Source organism: Phyllobates terribilis, unplaced genomic scaffold (assembly GCF_046119375.1).
Source record: "Phyllobates terribilis strain yellow unplaced genomic scaffold, ASM4611937v1 Scaffold_5__5_contigs__length_657084704, whole genome shotgun sequence".
Classification (NCBI taxonomy): Eukaryota; Metazoa; Chordata; class Amphibia; order Anura; family Dendrobatidae; genus Phyllobates; species Phyllobates terribilis.
The window spans coordinates 575,730,657-575,744,843 of record NW_027362765.1 but is presented as its reverse complement, the minus strand read 5'-3'; positions in this window follow the sequence as shown (position 1 = coordinate 575,744,843).

Sequence of the window (14,187 nt, the reverse complement as noted above, 5' to 3'; positions counted from 1 at the left end):
CCACACACAGCTAGAAGCCCAATATTTTTTCAGAGGTAGATGCAGAAAAAAATATATTCAGTTTGCAACCTGATGGAGGTCAGTATAGATGGACTAATACAACAAGTCCCACACACAGCTAGAAGCCCAATATTTTTTCAGAGGTAGATGCAGAAAAAAATATATTCAGTTTGCAACCTGATGGAGGTCTGTATAGATGGATTAATAGAACAAGTCCCACACACAGCTAGAAGCCCAATATTTTTTCAGAGGTAGATGCAGAAAAAAATATATTCAGTTTGCAACCTGATGGAGGTCAGTACAGATGGACTAATACAACAAGTCCCACACACAGCTAGAAGACCAATATTTTTTCAGAGGTAGATGCAGAAAAAAATATATTCAGTTTGCAACCTGATGGAGGTCTGTATAGATGGATTAATAGAACAAGTCCCACACACAGCTAGAAGCCCAATATTTTTTCAGAGGTAGATGCAGAAAAAAATATATTCAGTTTGCAACCTGATGGAGGTCAGTATAGATGGACTAATACAACAAGTCCCACACACAGCTAGAAGCCCAATAATTTTTCAGAGGTAGATGCAGAAAAAAATATATTCAGTTTGCAACTTGATGGAGGTCTGTATAGATGGATTAATAGAACAAGTCCCACACACAGCTAGAAGCCCAATATTTTTTCAGAGGTAGATGCAGAAAAAAATATATTCAGTTTGCAACCTGATGGAGGTCAGTATAGATGGACTAATACAACAAGTCCCACACACAGCTAGAAGCCCAATATTTTTTCAGAGGTAGATGCAGAAAAAAATATATTCAGTTTGCAACCTGATGGAGGTCTGTATAGATGGATTAATAGAACAAGTCCCACACACAGCTAGAAGCCCAATATTTTTTCAGAGGTAGATGCAGAAAAAAATATATTCAGTTTGCAACCTGATGGAGGTCAGTATAGATGGACTAATACAACAAGTCCCACACACAGCTAGAAGCCCAATATTTTTTCAGAGGTAGATGCAGAAAAAAATATATTCAGTTTGCAACCTGATGGAGGTCTGTATAGATGGATTAATAGAACAAGTCCCACACACAGCTAGAAGCCCAATATTTTTTCAGAGGTAGATGCAGAAAAAAATATATTCAGTTTGCAACCTGATGGAGGTCAGTATAGATGGACTAATACCACAAGTCCCACACACAGCTAGAAGCCCAATATTTTTTCAGAGCTAGATGCAGAAAAAAATTATATTCAATTTGCAACCTGATGGAGGTCAGTATAGATGGACTAATAGAATGATGCTATGCCCAAAAGATTTTACTTCACTAGGTGCAGTAAAAAAATTGGTATTCTATACACAGGTGGTATATCTTGCAACACAGATAGGCTACTCCACTGACTAACACACTCTGCAATAGGCCAAAAAGGACTAGCTTTGCTAGATTCAGCCAAATGCTGTGAAAAAAACTTGCACAGCACTGGCACAGACCTGCCTGGCAAAAACTGATAGGAACTGATGTAACCTAGTCCTGAAAAGGACTCCAATTACAATTAGTCTTTACTCCCACAATCAATCTATTTAAGAGCACAGACCTGCCTGATAAAAGTCGTAGGAAATGCTGTAACCTAGTCCTTAAAAGGACTGCAATCACAACTATTCCCTACTCCCAAGCTATCTGTAGATTTGTGCGAAAATTGGCTTGAAATTAACAAGGTATAGCGCACACAGCAACAGCGGTGCCGTCTAACACGCAGCTGCAGCAGTGAGAAAATGGTGGCGACGGGGAAAATGGCTGGGTCTTATAGGGCAAGGACATGTGACATACACTGCCAATGACACATGCCCTTGCTTGTGTGAAAAAAAGCACTTCGCTCCGTGTGTGCGCTGCTGATAGGCTGACAGATTGCACCTCCCCACTGTAAATGCGGGAAAGAGAAAAAAAAATGGAGATCTTCATTGTTCCTGCAGAGATCCATCCCCTGCCCCTCCCCCCACCCCGCTGTACACTCAAACTGCGTATTAACATTAATTTTCATCATTACTGAGAAAAAATCCAGTTATGATTTTGGTGCACGAACAGTTATCGAACATAACCTCGAACAGCCGAATTTTTCTCAAATTGTTCGTGTTCACCGAACGGCTCGAACACCGCCCAAAACAGCTCAAATTTGAGATTGGCGAACAGTTCGAGTAGAACAACGCTCATCTCTACTCTCAACCACCACCCATGTTGTTTTTCTACCTCTTCTTAAAAAGGGTCATATTATATCATTCTTTAAACCAATTGATGAAATTGTAATCTTAATCAACAATGGGAACAATGCAATTGGAAAGTGGAGTAGAGCGTTCACATCACAAAGCTGAGTGAAATGGGCTTCAGAAATTAAAAATGAAGAACTATCTACAATTTTCATTTATTTAGAAGTTAAAAAACTGCATACATCTTAGGCCACGGCCCCACTATCAGTATTTGGTCAGTATTCGGTCAGTATTTTTTCTCAGAAGTGGGAGCCAAAACCAGGTGAGGAACAATCAGAGAAAAGGTATAATAGAAACAAGTCACTAATTCTGCATTATCACCCTCTCCTGGTTTTGGCTCCCACTCCTGAGAAAAAATACTGACCAAATACTGACCAAATACTGATAGTGGGGCTGTGGCCTTACTGTGAAAAATATAAAGGGAATCTGTCACCAACTTTTCACAACCTATTCTGAGAGCAGCATAAAGTAGAGACAGAGACCCCGATTCTAGCAATATGTCCCTTACTGGGCTGCTTGCTGTAGTTTTGATAAAATCACTGTTTTATCAACAGGATAATATTACTTGAGAACTAGTAAAACTGCTCTATATAACCCCACAACTGACTGGCAGCTTAGCTTTCTGCCTATGCACAGTGTGCAGAAAGCTGCCAATCAGTGTTGTGGGCGGGGTTATACAGAGCTCAACATTCAGAGAACTGGTAGATCTGCAGCAGAGAAAACAGTGATTTTATCAACACTGCATCACTCAGCCCAGTAAGTGGCACATTGCTGAAAACAGGGTCTCTGTCCCTATATTATGTTGATCCCAGATGGTGTAGCAAAAACCTGGAGACATATTTCATGTAAGAATATAGTGTGATTCATATACAGTGGGGAAAATAAGTATTTAGTCAGCCACCAATTGTGCAAAATCACATTGTCTTGCTTGTTTGTAATTGACCAAATACTTATTTTCCACCAAAATTTGAAAAAAAATTCTTTCCAAATCAGACAATGTGATTTTCAGGATTTGTTTTCTCATTTTGTCTCTCATAGTTGAGGTCTACCTATGATGTCAATTACAGGCCTCTCTCATCTTTTTAAGTCGGAGAACTTGCACAATTGGTGGCTGACTATATACTTTTTTCCCCACTGTAATTCCAAACATATACCACTCTATAAACCCATTACTGATGGAGTCAATTTTGGCTTTTGTGACCAAGCCCCATTTTTCACATTTGACATGTGTCAATTTATGTGATAATAACTCTGAAATACTTATATATCCTATTTTTTTTTAAGGACTCATTGCACTTTATGTTACTGGTAAATTTAGGTTCATGTGTTTATTTATGGAATTATCTTCTCAACATGATGAACATTTTGAAAATTAGCAATTTTCTAATTTTTAATTTTATACCATTAAACTAGAAGGCAATACCACATAAATAAAGATAATAAATAATAATTACATACCTCTACTCTATGTCAGTGTCTTTTTCCAAATATCTTGTTATTTTTTTAGGATTTCTGATGCCTTATATGTTTAGCGGCAAATGTTCTTTTTTTCCAAGGAAATTTACAAGACCCGTTTTCGGAGACCTACTCTCTTTTGGAGTGACTTTTATGGGTCTATATATTAGAAAAAAACAAACTGATTCCAATTTAAATACTAGGCCCACAAGGTACAAAACAGGTTTGAGAACGCTTTAGGCACTTCAAAGGAATTAACGCAAAGTGGAATGAATGTAATGAAAAATTACATTTTGTTCCACTAAAATGTTGCTTTAACCCCACATTTTTCATTTTCCAGAGGGATAATAAGAGAAAATAAACTCACAATCTGTTATGCAGTTGCTCCCAAACATGGAGATACCACATATGTCGTCAAAAACTATTGATTGGGCAACGACAGGGCTCTGAAGAAAAGAAGAGCTGTTTGATTCTTGAAGTGCAAATTTGACTGGAATCGATTGTAGATGCCTTGTCATATTTTCAGAAATCCTGAGGTGTCAAAACAGTAGAAATCCCCCACAAGTGATTCCATTTTAGAAACTACACCTATCAAAGCATTTATCTAGGGATATGGTGAGCCTTTTGAACCCAAAATACTTTACAGAATTTTATATTTGGCTGAGAAAAAAAAAATGTTTTTCCCACTAAAATGTTCCTTTAGCCCCAATTTTTCCATTTTTTCAAGTAGAAAATGGACTCCATAATTTGTTAAACAATTTCTGCTGATTGTGGCAATACACCACATATATGGTCATAGACTACTGTTTGGACACATGACAGGACTCGAACTGGAAATCACTAGCTGACTTATGGAGTACAGATTGGCTAGAGTAGCTTGTGGGTGCCATTTGCAGAGCCTCTTAGATGGTAGAACAGCAGAAACTTTCAAAAGTTACCTCATTTTGGAGATTACAGCCCTTGTGGTCTAGCCACCATTTTGACCCCATAGAAATAGGCACAGCGGGAAAGTTACATAGTGACAAAAGCAAACTGACATTTGAGTGCCATACATTGTGACCAGCTTGTGCTTCTGGAGACACGTGCCATCTAAATTGGTTGGTTCTAACTGTTACTGCAGTGCTGCACATGTGGATGCAAACTATGGTTTGGGCACCTTGTTTGAGCTTAGAAGGAAAATAATTTGGCTTTTGAAGTGCAAATTTTGTGGTAGATTGATTTTTGGGAGCTTTTTCAGAGATTTTAGGCTACCAGTAATGTGGAACCCCCTGTTTTTACATTGACTTATTTTAGATCTGAGTGGGGCTTGTTTTTCGCAGGATGAATTGAAGTTTTAATTTTGGGATACGTAACATTTATCATAGCTTTTAAGGTTAGTTTTCCATTTATTCTGTGCTCTATACTGAGCACTTACTTTATGATTCAGACAAACCCATTCACTTCAGTGAGGCAGATGGAGTAACTTTGGACTCTGTATGGCCTGTGTTGCTAAGGTTTCCCATATTTTTAGAAAGGCACAAAACTGTAGACAACAACTCTTTTTGTGCATGTCTAAAATGACAGGACACCACCAGAAAACAGGTCAAACAGAGTCCAAAGTAACCCCATCTGCCTCACTATAGTGAATGGTCCATCGGGGTTTCTGTCTGAATCACATTTTATGCAGACTTAGATGGAATGTAGAATAAGCAACCATAATCATTAAAGTAAAAATCCATATTGGCGGTCATTGAGGGGTTAATGGTCTTAACTCCCTGCCTGTAGCCCTTAACGGGGGTGCTACACATGGATGCACCCTTACCCACTTCTCTTAAAGGGGTTGTCTAACCTTCTTTCTTCAGGATCACACTGCTCCTCTGCCTCCCAGTTTTCTCCTTGCCTCTTTGTTCCTGAAGTTTTATAGTTAAGGATGGTTACAAGCCTGAGCCACAGGCCTGAATTGTTCGTGCTCCCCAAAATCTGCACTCAACTGTAGCATTGAAGGAGCATAGTGGCACTGAAGCTGTCTGGGTCCAGCGATTTTGCCATTTTTTAGAGCAGCACTTGCAAGTACTTAAGAAAGGAGCTTGTTAGTGCTGTGCCTCTTACTTAGGAGACTGGCCATCTCTGATAGACTGAAGAGGTGACCGGTAACCTTGGCTAAATGCAGTAAACTATAAAATTAAAAATCCCTCCGTTCTTGAGAATGGAGGGTCTATTTACTAAGAGGTAAATTGCCAAGTTGCTTGTTTCTACAAGCATTTTGCAGTGTTACTCATTTGAGAAGTTGAGACAGTCTCAGATCTACTTTTAAATCATATTAACATTTGACAAGGTTTTAAAGGGCATTCACTATGGTAGCGAACAGTTGAGACTCTCCACATTTGTGGATGACCTAGTCTTCTTTAACTTTTTACCTCCGCAATCTCTGCAGCCTCTCATGCAAAAGATCAATGGAAAACTTGGCACACTAATGGCCTTTAAGATCAATGTACTCAAATCAGAAGCTCTATTGCTGATGAGACCCCATATGGTCTCATGTCCCCCCCACTTCTCTAATTGGACAATATCATACCTAGGTATACTCTTTACTCCTTTTAAGTGCTATTGTACTCATTTACATTTTTTTCCACACCTCACTACAAACCAATATACTGTATATCCTTGGAGCAATTTTAGTTCACTTTTCATTGGAAGGGCAAACCTTCTTAAGATGATTTAGTTTCCAAGATTACATTCTATGTTTCAGTCTCTCCTTCTATATTTAAAATTCCGTCACACCTTCCTATGGAAGGGGAAAATCCTTTACATAGGCTGTGACATTACAGTGACATAAACTGAATGGAGAGTTAGACGTCCCCGACATCAAATTATATAACCTTGCATCTAATGCCCAAATCATTCAAAAATAGTTTATTAACAATTCACACCTACCTAGCTGGAGAGGTCGCTATGAACTGCCTGGGCTTCTCAAAAATTAGGGATATTACTGATAGTCACACTGACTCAGTACTTTCTATCTCGCAGGGTTGTATAAAATTCAACTTCATATTTCCTCCTGATTAACTGCACTAAAATGTGAAATGATTGCTGCAGGTCATTATGGGGAAGCTTGCGCAGCCATGCCTGATGCCATTAGCCCTCTCTCTGAGTCTTCAGCAGTCTGTGAAATGGTGCTGGGCATATTTTTTTTTTAGTTCAAGATCCTCATGGATCAAATCACAGTGTATTTAGAATTTGCATGGAACCACAAGTTTCAGTAAATTAGAGTCCAACCTCATCCTACAGATTCCCTTTAAAGGAGTTGTCCGGTTTGAGCAAGTCACCGCCTATTCTTAGTTGACAACTTAGTTGATTGGGGGCTCGACTGCTGAGACCCTCATCGTTCAACAGAATGGTGCACTTTATCCCCATTAGACAGTATGCACGCTGCAATGCATTTCATTTATTAATTCTCCAAGGCATTGCAGGGGCTTTCTTCAGCAGCCCCACAGGTAAAGAATGGAGCGACAAGTGATCATGAACCCTTCCGCTCCATTCTAAGAAGGATAAAAGTGCAAGGTCTGGCAAGCTGTGGGGATCCTAGTGGTCCTTTTAAGCACATTGGTCATTAATAGGTTAAAGGAGGAAATTTGGATTTTGACAAGTTAGATCAGAACTGAATGAGAATTGGTGAATGCTGCTACAACCAGAACATTTATGTCAGGATTATATATCTCTTGTCAGATTATAGCCAGTGTCATATTTCTAGCTGGGATACAGACAGTAAAAGAGAAGCTAACATTAATGATCCATACAAAGAGGCAAAGCTTTCTGGTATGTAATATACTGTAATTTTGAGAAAAAGAAGATGTATTGTGTGTAAACACTACAGTAGTCTCAGCAGGTAAAGTATGGCTCCTGATCATTTGAGTAATTACATTACGGATCCTCACCTCCCCAGTAGTCTCAGCACCAACCTTCCATTTTGTTAGTAGTTAGAGGAGGCTAACTCTTTCCCAGTAGACACAGCAGGGCCTACACCTTCCTCAATAAGTCCTGGAGGTCCCTTTCCACTTTTGACGTATTTTGTCCACTTTCAAGGCCATGCACATCTAGAAGACAGTCAAAGAAGAACTTCCCCAACTCACATCTTCCATTTACTCATAGCTACAGTAATAAAGCCTCTGCTAGTAGGACGCTATATACCAGACTAATGCAGGAGCAGCCAGTATTGTCCTTGGTACCATGTTCCGGTACAATTAGACACAGCCATTGCACACTACACAGCAGGGGCACCTTTACAAGATTATCTCAGCATAGGAACCTTGTTTAAGCATATCCAATTGTGGAAATTATTATTATTCCAAGATCCATTAATTAAAATGTACTTTGCTCATATGAAAACCTTTATAAGGATAATGCCCCTAAAGATCCCCAAATACCTTTTCTGACAAGTTTCATGTTGTTTTATGCCTTTCTGCTTCTCTTCCTGTGCCCAGGAATTGGTTCTGATGTCAGTCATCATTTCCTCTTCATATTTCTCTGCTCTCTTCTGACTACATTTCTCATCATTTCTCATGCTGGCTGCATGTCAGCAGTGAGCACAGACCTGTAACTTTGCCCAAATATCTCTCACTCCTCTAGCAGTGCCACGCACAGCATCAGCTGCTTTGATCTCTTGTACTGGACTCTGCTGCAGGCAATAGAAGTAATGCACAAAGCACCATTACAACAGCCCTTACAAGAAAGATTATCCCTACTCCCCCAGATTGATGGATGGATAGATGGACAAGACAAAGAATGATGTGAGATTACATAGATAAACAGATAATAGATAGATAGATAGATAGATAGATAGATAGATATAGATAGATAGATAGATTTTAAGAAGTAACGAATGAAGGCAGGCAGCACACCAAGCAATATGGCAAAAAAACGTTGGTTTATTAGCCCATAGCAGCAGTGGCAACGTTTCAGTTGTGAGGCATGAACCTTTCTCAAGCCTTGTCACTGCTACTATGGACTAATAAACCACCAGGGGGTTTTCGCCATATAGCTTGGTGTTGCCTCTATTTGTTACTTCTTATCTGAAGGGTTTGGTCTTTGACAGTGAGGCTCTGCACCCACCTTACCTGGTGCTGTTCCTGCTTTTCTAATTTTAGATATGTGATAGATAGATAGATACAGTATATAGATAGATAGATAGATAGATATGTGATAGATAAAATAAGATTGATTAGATAGATAGATAGCTATGTGATAGCTATGTGAGAGATATGTGATAGATAGATAAAATTGATTAGATAAATAAGATAGATATGTGATAGATAGATAGATAGATAGATGTGTGATAGCTATTTATGTGATAGAGAGATAGATAGATATGTAGATAAAATAAGATTGATTAGATAAATAAGATAGATAGCTATCTGATAGACAGATATGTGATAGATAGATTGAGATAGATATGTGGTAGATAGATAAATAAAATAAAATTGATTAGATAGATAACATAGATAGCTATGTGATAGATAGATAGATATGTGATAAATAGATAGATATGTGATAGATAGATTGATAGATAGATAGATAGTGTCAAGGTTTCACAGCGACAGGGGCGACACCGGGGAGATCATGCAATATCTCACCGTTGCCGTCACTCTGTCAGGATTTTGTCAGGGATTCGCAAGCACACGATCCCGACTACTCACTACGCAGCTATCGGCAAGCGAGCAGAAAGCGTATGGCGTCACACCTCCAGATTCCAACACATGGAATATGTGTATGCGCCCCCTATGGTTACTGCCAGCTTCACAATAGCCCAATTATTATTATTTGCTGCCACCACCGGCCGAGTTTGAACTATAATACAGGCCTGACCGGACGCCTGCTTTCTGGGAGCATATATGGCTTTGGGGCAGAGAACGATTACAGGACAAAAGAAACAGAACTATTATATTTTATATTTAATCCAAAAGGGAGGAAGTATGTAGGAAAAATATACAAAGATTTTACAAAAGGAGACAATACAGTACGTATGCAGCTACACAAAAAGAAGAAACTTACTATAAAGTTCACAGAGATGACTCAGTATAGCTGGAGGAGGGGCTCCCCAATTTGATTTGAAAGTTATAGAACGTGATCCTTTGCTTATAGTCTTTATACTTCCCAGGCAATGAATACTACTCCAACCTCAGCAGATTCTTTTATGCTGAAGGGGGAGACCTGCCCACACACCCCCTGTGATGTCAGCTTGGCTCTAGCCTGCACATTTTTATTAAGATATCTGGTTTTTGTGATAACTTATCATTGGTTGATCATAGAGGCCCGAAAGTGATACAATTTTTTCCAATATGATTATACTTTTCTTTAGAGACCACACATGGCGTAGCTGCAATCCATTATTCTGGTACTTTTGCTCTACAGCTCCCCGGATGGGCTTGCAGCGACGGGAAAATATACATATTGTTCCCTAGCTGACCTGATCACTAAAAATATAGGTCCCATTATTATAGGAATTATGGAACTGAGGTCCAGAGCACTCTGGAAGAGGTTTTCATACAGGATATTTCTGTACTTTGCCACATTCATGTTTCCTTCAATTGCATCCAGTCGTCCTGTCCCTGCAGCTGAAAAACACCCCCATAGCATGATGCTGCCACCACCATGTTTCGCTGTAGGGATTGTATTGGGCAGGTGATGAGCAGTGCCTTGTTTTCTCCATACATACCGCTTAGAATTATCACCAAAAAGTTATATCTTCGTCTCATCAGACCAGAGAATCTTATTTCTCATAGTATGGTAGTCCTTCATGTGTTTTTGAGCAAACTCTGTGCGGGCTTTCATATATCTTGCACTGAGGAGAGGCTTCCGTTGGGACACTCTCCCATAAAGGCCTGACTGGTGGAGGGCTGCAGTGATAGTTGACTTTGTGGAACTTTCTCCCATCTCCCTACTGCATCTCTGGAGCTCATCCACAGTGATCTTGGGGTTCTTCTTTACCTCTTTCACCAAGGCTCTTCTCCCACGATTGCTCAGTTTGGCTGGATGGCCAGGTCTAAGAAGACTTCTGGTGGTCCCAGAAGAGGCCACTGTGCTCTTAGGAACCTTGAGTAATGCAGAAATTCTTTTGTAACCTTGGCCAGACCTTTGCTTGCCACAATTCTGTCTCTGAGCTATTCTGTCTCTGAGCTCCTTGGGCAGTTCCTTTGAGCTCATGATTCTCATTTGGTCTGACATGCACTGTGAGCTGTGAGGTATTATATAGACAGGTGTGTGCCTTCCCAAATCAAGTCCTATCAGTTTAATTAAACACAGCTGGACTCCAATGAAGGAGTAGAACCATGTCAAGGAGGTTCACATGGAAATGGACAGCATGTGACTTAAATATGAGTGTCTGAGCAAAGGGTCTGAATACTTATGACCATGTGATATTTCAGGTTTTTTTTAATAAATTTGCAAAAATTTCTACATTTCTGTTTTTTTTTTCAGTCAATATGGGGTGCAGAGTGTACTTTAATGAGAAAAAAAAGAACTTTTTAGAATTTACCAAATGGCTGCAATGAAACAAAGAGTGAAAAATTTAAAGGGGTCTGAATACTATCCGTACCCACTGTATATGACATATCAGATCTGGGAGGGTTGTCAGGAATGTATTGGTCAACCAACCGTTCCAGATCAGCTCCCAATAGCACATTAGTGGGGAGATTCTCCGACATCCCCACTTCCCTTAACCCCCTCTCCGCACCCCAGTCCAGGAAAACTCGGGCCATCGGTATGGGACTGCGAACACCCCCAAACCCGGTGACAGTCAGGGTCTTCCTCGGAATGATTTCCTCTGGTAGCACAAACTCAGGGCGGATGTGGGTACTTTCTGTGCCAGTGTCCTTAAGGCCAACAGTAATGGTGTTGCCCACAGTAACCGGTTGTAAGTTCTCACGGACACGGCCAACCCCCCCACCCACAAAAAGAATAGCTGCAGTAGGCCCTAGGGCCTCAGGTGTGGTGTTCATCTTCTGCCTCTCCAGGCAGACAAGGCTGACGTGACCCATTTGGTCAGAAACATAACACTTACGGGAGTCAAATGCAGGCCAGGTGCTGGAAGATGGGGCAGAACCCACTAAGGGCCGGCTGGCTGGGACACTGGAGGTGGTTGTCGGCGTACCCCCTTTCCAGCTGACAGCGGCGGACTTCCGCACCTGTGGTGTGTGGTTGGCCTCATAGGCATCTGCGATATGGGCTGCTTTGACGGCTTTCTTCGGCTCCCGGTCCAGCACAAACTGTCGCACTTCCATAGGGCAAAGACGAAGAAACTGGTCCTTCACCATCAGAGCCTTCAGATCCCCAAATGTGGTAACTGACAGTCCTTGGACCCACTGCTCAAAGTTGGTTTTGAGCCCATCCACCACATCGCCGTAGCTGTCATGTAGTCCACACTGGAGGGTTCTGAACTTTTTATGGTAAACCTCCGGAGTCAGCTGGTACATTTTAATCAGGGCCTACTTGACGACCTCATAGTCTCCATCTTGGGCTCGAGGGAGAAAGGCAAACACCTCCAGAGCTTTTCCTCTGAGCCCTAGAGTTAGATATCTGGCCCACTGATCTTCAGGCAGCTGATACTGTCTGCAGGCTTTGTCAAATCTTTGCAGAAATATGTCCAAGTCTAATGTACTTTTCCATTACGGGGAAATGCTCAGGTCGGGGTTTAAAACTGTTGGTGCTGTTGGACTCACGGGCCTGCAGGGAGGATGGCTCCTTCTGAATCCGGGCTAGCTCCAGCTGGTGCAGACGCTCCTCTGGTGCCTGTCGCTCAGCTCTCTCAGCCTGGGCCTCTCGCTCAGCTCGCTCCTGGAATTTCAGGATCTGCTGCAGTCGTCCATCACGATCGTCTGCGGTGAGCAGCTTCAAGGCCATCTGCAGGTGAGGGTCCACACTACCTTGGCTGCGGGTATGACTGACAATCACAGGTGGGACCCCTGCAGCAGCGCCATCCAGGCCTTGGCTGGCCAACCCATCATCAAGGCTTTGCTGTCGGACTGGCTCTGCAGCACATTGCAACAATTCAGCAATCATTTGGGCCTTGTTTTTGCCCATGGGGTCAATCTGTCTCAGCTCACAGAGGGCAGTGAGCGTGACCTTCGACTGCTGGGTATATGAGGGCTCTCCACATATAGCCATTGTTGCCAAATAAAAGATAGGACAGAAAAACAAGAGAAGGGGAGGGGATGCAACTGCTACACATACAGTAATGTCCCAGATAAAAAATATCAAAACACTAAGGCTGCATTCACACATTGCGTATTTTCGCGCGCTTTTTTGCGCGCACTTTTTCAAAATACGCAATGTGCCTTGTGTCTGCCAGCAAAGTGAATGGGAAATTCACTTTGCCGTTCAGACACTGTGTTATTTTACGCAGCGCGAAAACGCAGCTGCGTAAAGAATTGATATGTCAATTCTTTACGCAGCTACGTCCTGCGCTTTCTCCTATTGTGCCCATTATAAGCGATGGAATTACGCAGCGGTGTTCACACACTGCGTAATTCCAGCGCTTTTTTATGGAGGCGCAGGAGAAACTATGGATACTCAACTATCCGATGGATGGGAGAGCCGTCCGGTCCGGTCCCGCCGCTTCCAGCATCTGCCGGAGAACCGTTCGGCTGACTGTAGCTTACCGGCTTGTAACCGGCTTCTGGTCAGCTGATTTACAAGCCGGTCACGTGACAGTCAGCTGATCGCTTCACGGCAGATGCTGGAAGCCGCGGGACCGGAGCGGACGCCTCTCCCATCCATCGGATAGGTGAGTATCCATAGTTTTTTTCTTTTAAAGCAGTGTATGTACTGCAGCCAGAAGCTGTCTGTACATACACTGCTAGGGGGACAGTCACACACACGACACACAGACACATACATGACACATGTCACACTTCATTTCACACTGCGTTTTTTGCTGCGCTTTTTTACGCAGTGTGTGAATGGAGGTGCTTTTTTTACCTGCGTAAAAAAACGCAGGTAAAAAAAGCAGGAAAATACGCAGCATAAAAAAACGCAGGGAAATACGCAATGTGTGAACGCAGCCTAAGTCTGATTTCTTAAAACTTTGCACAGAATTCACACAAGAACCAAGCAAGTTTTCAGTGACAGGAATGATTACTCAATCCAGCCACTCATGTTCTGTAATATCCCACCGCTTGCCACCAATTTGTCAGGGTTTCACAGCGACAGGGGTGACATCGGGGAGATCATGCAATATCTCACTGTTGCCGTCACTCTGTCAGGATTTCGTCAGGGATTCGCGAGTACATGATCCCAACTACTCACTACGTTTATATCGGCAAGCGAGCAGAAAGTGTATGGCGTCACACTTCCAGATTCCAACGCATGGAATATGTGTATGCACCCCGTACGGTTACTACTAGAGATGAACGTTGTTCGACTCGAACTGTTCGCCAATCTCAAATTCGAGCTGTTTTGGGCGGTGTTCGAGCCGTTCGGCGAACACGAACGATTTGAAAAAAAT